Raw genomic sequence first — 4,811 nt, forward strand, 5'->3', positions numbered from 1 at the left:
TTCTTTGTCTACTCATTTTGGCTTCCTCCCTGTGTTTGTTTCTATGTATTACATAACGGGAGGTAGGGGGTTAGCTGAGACCAGATGCTGCTCGTTTGAAAGAATTTAGGAAAACCTGAAGACAGGCCAATCCTATGGTTAAGCAACTGGCAACAGTTGGGTGGGTCTGAAAGTTGGGTGGGGCGGGACCTCAGGGAATCACCAGGGCGGGGCAACTAGTGTGAACCAGGTTGCTGGAGTCCCAGATATAGTGGCTGTCTGCCACCCCAGGGAAGGGCTCATCAAAGGAACAAAGGCCTTTGACAGCATGTTTGTCCTGGAGAAAGCCTCCTCTCCAGCCCCCCCTCCAATGCCAAACAGCTCAGTTCTTCCCTGTATGTCTCTGGCGCCCCTCAAGCTGCCTTCCCTCCAAGCTTAGAGGGAGTGAGTCCCATAAGTCCGTGCGTGGGCCCTTTAAGAGGAGCTGCCTGGGGCTCCAGCCGCCTCAGCCTCCCTGAGTCTCAGTTCCCTCTGGTTTTTCCAGCCCGAAGTTATGGGGACTTCTCTTTCTGGCACTTGAACCCTGAGCGGGGTGCCTTGTATGGGATGGGAACCCCTCAGTCCTTAGGGAGGACCTTCCAGCCGAGGTGTCCTTCTGATTTTTATCTGCCACACATGGGTGTGGGACCAGCCCGTCCACCTCCGCCCCTCCTACCAGTCTCGATGTGGCTGCTGCTTTAATTCCATAGTTGTAGGACTTCCATTCAGCTCGATTTCAGGTGGTTCTAAATGATGGTTGTTCTGTAGTTTAGCTGTAACTTTGGTGTGGTTGTCAGAATATAGAATGTCTTATGACTTGAATTTGCTACTTAGTTTTTTTGGGCTTTACATATCCTAATTGGGTTAATTAGCAAGAGAATATATATATATATATATATATATTTTTTTTTTTTTTTTTTTTTATCCTCACCCGAGGATATTTTTTCATTTTTTGTACAGATAGAGTGGGAGGGAGAGAGAGGAAGGGAGAGAGAGAGAGAGAAACATCGACGTGAAGGGACACATCGAGTGGCTGCCACCCACACGACCAACCAGGGCCGGGGACAAACTGCAACCGAAGTACGTGCCCTTAGCGGGAACCGAACCTGGGTCTCTCCGGACCGCAGGCCGACGCTCTAACCGCTGAGCCAAACCGGCCAGGGCGCAAGAGAATATATTTTAAAGGTAGAAGTAAAAGTTAGAAATTTCACAAGGTGGAAAATTTTAAATGTTAGATAGATATAAGATTATGAGAATAGGCCCTGTCCGGTTTGGCTCAGCGGTTGGAGCACTGGCCTGCGGACCAGAGTGTCCTGGGTTCGGTTCCCACTAGGGGCATGTACCAAAAGAAAAGATTATGAGAATTGGTATATTTGAATAGGTTTTAAAGGATTTAATAACTAATCAGAAATTTGACAAAATTGCAAGTCTTCCTGCTGAGTAATCAGAAATGTAAACAAAGCTGATGTAACTGAAGGGAAAACATTGTGCTTTTAAAAACACAATAAGCCAAAGTCACCCATGCCTGTCATCCCCTCCACCCTTCTCCATCCTTCTTAAAAGTTGCCAAGGGCAAATGAAAAATTTGTGTCTTCTCTACAATTATTAGTGATTCTATTTATGTTTTGATCTGTTTGCGATATCTGTGTTTGTCTGTGTTTATATATGTGTAGAATTATGTTTTCTGCCTCTGTATGGTATTACTAGTTTACATTTTATTGGCTTAAAAAAAATAAATGCTACATAAATTTGAAAATATAGTAGAAACTAACCCAGATGCTTTTTAAGATCATATGATCTGAAAAAATATTTGATATTAAAGCTGATTTAAGTTCGGTTGATGTCTTTTAGAGCTAGTAACATTTAATATGGTGTTTTTGTTTCACCTGGACTTACAAAATTAAGTTCATGTTATCTCTGTTACAACATTTGTCAAGAAAATGGCTTGGATAATAATTCACTTGGAAATCACAGAGTTGCCTGGCTTGGTGGTAAGGCCACAGCTGCCCCATCAGAGCTGAGGTGGATGATGTGGGGCTGCCACCAGCGCTGGGTGGGTAGCTGGCTCACCATCCCCACCTCCTCATGTCCCTAAGCAGTGGTGGGGTTGCTACATAAATCCCTTCACTGCAGGACAACTAAAGAAAAAATGGGAAAGGAGCAGAGCATTGATTACAAATGTCTTAATAATGAGCAAATGTGCCAGAAAAATATATGTTAAGACAAACGACCATGGAAACAATTAACTTTCATCAGGATGCAAGTAACAGATCCTGTGGCAGAGAGCAAATGTGCACATATGCAGGCCCAGACTGGTCAAAATTTAATCCCACCTTCAGCTCGGGTGTCTGTACTTGGATCAGGCACCCGAAGTGTGTCCCAGCTGTAACCCTGGTACAGTTATGTTTGGCAAGACAGTTAGAATAAGGAACAAAGGCCTCAAGTTCTACTGCTCCCCTTTTCTGTTCAGGCTAGAACATTTACTGACCATCTTTTTTCCTTCTTCTCCCTCCCCAATTTCCTGTAGTTAAAAAACAAACAAACAAACAAAAACAGTCTCGACCAATTCAGCACCCATATGGACCTAAAACTGACCAACAGGGCCATTATAATATCTCAATAATATAAATCAGCATTTTGGTTTTGAGACCACTCTGCCACCCCAATCCCCATGACAGTTCTGGGAGGACAAAAAAAATAATCACTATCTGAGGAAAATGTATGAGGATGAGCTACGTTGGCCGTCATCCCACCAGCGTCACAAGCCAAGGCCCATCCTATCCCCTCCCCTTGCCTACATTTAATAAATACATTCCACTCAGACCACATCAGGGCATCCCGTTCCTTGAGGTCTCCCACTCTCAATTCTTGAGGATGTACTTTCAATTTTATAAATCTACTGTGCTTTATTAAATCTTTGCACCCTGCTCTCCAATCCTTTCTTGAGTGGTGACAAGAACCTAGACCGCTGTATTGGTATCAGGTTGAGGAGCCCCCTGGCCTGGGGGCCACCTGGCATTCCAGGGAGTATTTCAGACACCACAGCCACTGGTTATTCAGTGGTCACAGATACAAACTGTTCATGTAGCAACAATTGCAGAGACAGATGAGTCTGCAGAATCAGAAGGTGTAATCGGGCCTCAGAAACGTAGATAAATCTTTCCATGAAGACCCTCTTATCAAAAAATACTGAAAACTTTCCTCTGATGTGCCTGGTATTCCCAAGATGGAAGAAGAAAAATTGGAAGGAGAAAGCACACCACCTAACCATCATGACCATGGCAGGGCCAACCAGCATATATCAGACCAGCATGAGGCTATACAGTACGTATGCTGCAATTCTACATGAGATAGTGCTGGCTTTAGTCTCTCATTATATTGAAGCAACTCAAATTTTGGTCTTAAATTGTTCCATTTTAAAATGCATAATAATACCTAAACTGTGTATCAGAATGAACAATATATGTTAAAGAAGAGAAAGATGTGTATTGACAGCTGTCATACACTTTTAAAAAAAAAAAAAAATGTTTTACTGAATATAGAAGAAAATTTTGAGTTGTAAATAAATGGATTGTTTTTACTTATATGTTTATATTCATGTTTAGTAAAAGCTTAAAACTTTTGTTGCCTTTATGATACATGCAAACATAATATGATATAAGAGTCTATATTTCATTCTTGTTGGGTTTTGTTACCAATTACATTTCCTACTTACTAATTTACAAGATGTTTTCTAAAGTATGTTTTGTTTTGTGGGGTTTTTTTCTTGATTGATTTTTTAGAGAGAGAGGAAGGAAGAGGGAGAGAGAGACATAAACATTGATGAGAGAGAACATGGATTGGCTGCTTCCTGCATGTGCTCCACTGGGAATCGAACCCACAACCTGGGCATGTGCCCTGAACGGGAATTGAACCGGCAACCTCTTGGTGCATGGGTAGATGCTCAATCACTGAGCCACACTGGCGAGGCCTAAACTATGTTTTACATGTAATTCTGTTTTCACTAGTCTCTATTGTATTGGTTTGTGCTGCAGTTTTTCCTAGACAAGAATGAAAAATGATTTTTTTAAATAATTTTTTTAAACTACAGCAAGTAGATCATTTTATTTGAAATTATAAACATCAAAAGCTCTAAATAAAGAGATAAACTGTTTTTTTGGTTCTTTTTTTTAAAGAAATCACATAAAGCCTGGCCAGTGTGGCTCAGTGGTTGAGTGTCAACCCATGCACCAAGAGGTCACCAGTTTGATTCCTGGTCAGGGCACACGCCCTGGTGGTGGGCCAAATCCCCAGTGGGGGACATGCAGGAGGCAGCCAATTGATGTTCTCTCTCAACAATGTTTCTCTCTCTCTCTCTCCCTCTAAAATGCAATAAAGAAAAAAATTTTTTATACAAAAAAGAAATCACAGAGTTGTTAAGAACTAATAAGTAGATGTACTAAAAAGGTGTTTAGATAAAATTTTAATAATAATAATTATGTTATATGTTATATATATATATATATATATATATAAACATAGTTTCCTAAAGTCTGTTGATAACTTGAACCTGGATGTTTACAAAGTTAGGTTAAATAATAAAAATTATCGAATATCTAGATATTTTGAAATAATATGAAATTCTAAAACATTAAGAGATTAATCTAAGTTTACCTACTTTAAGCTTCTTATTACAGAAAAACTAAAAAATAAATTTAGATATTTTAATGAATAGGTCTTATACTTTCTTAAACAATTGTAAATCTATTCACCAATAAAAGAGCTATGTTTCTAGGAGTTATAAAATATATTTA

The 4,811-nt window shown here is 40.2% G+C and overlaps 1 pseudogene; it reads left to right on the forward strand.

Moving 5' to 3' along the window:
• The first annotated feature begins 2,250 nt into the window (after nt 1-2,250).
• LOC118643855 lies at nt 2,251-3,488 on the forward strand (annotated as a pseudogene).
• Nucleotides 3,489-4,811: the final 1,323 nt, after the last annotated feature.

This window comes from Molossus molossus, unplaced genomic scaffold (assembly GCF_014108415.1).
Source record: "Molossus molossus isolate mMolMol1 unplaced genomic scaffold, mMolMol1.p scaffold_m16_p_4, whole genome shotgun sequence".
NCBI classification, from domain to species: Eukaryota; Metazoa; Chordata; class Mammalia; order Chiroptera; family Molossidae; genus Molossus; species Molossus molossus.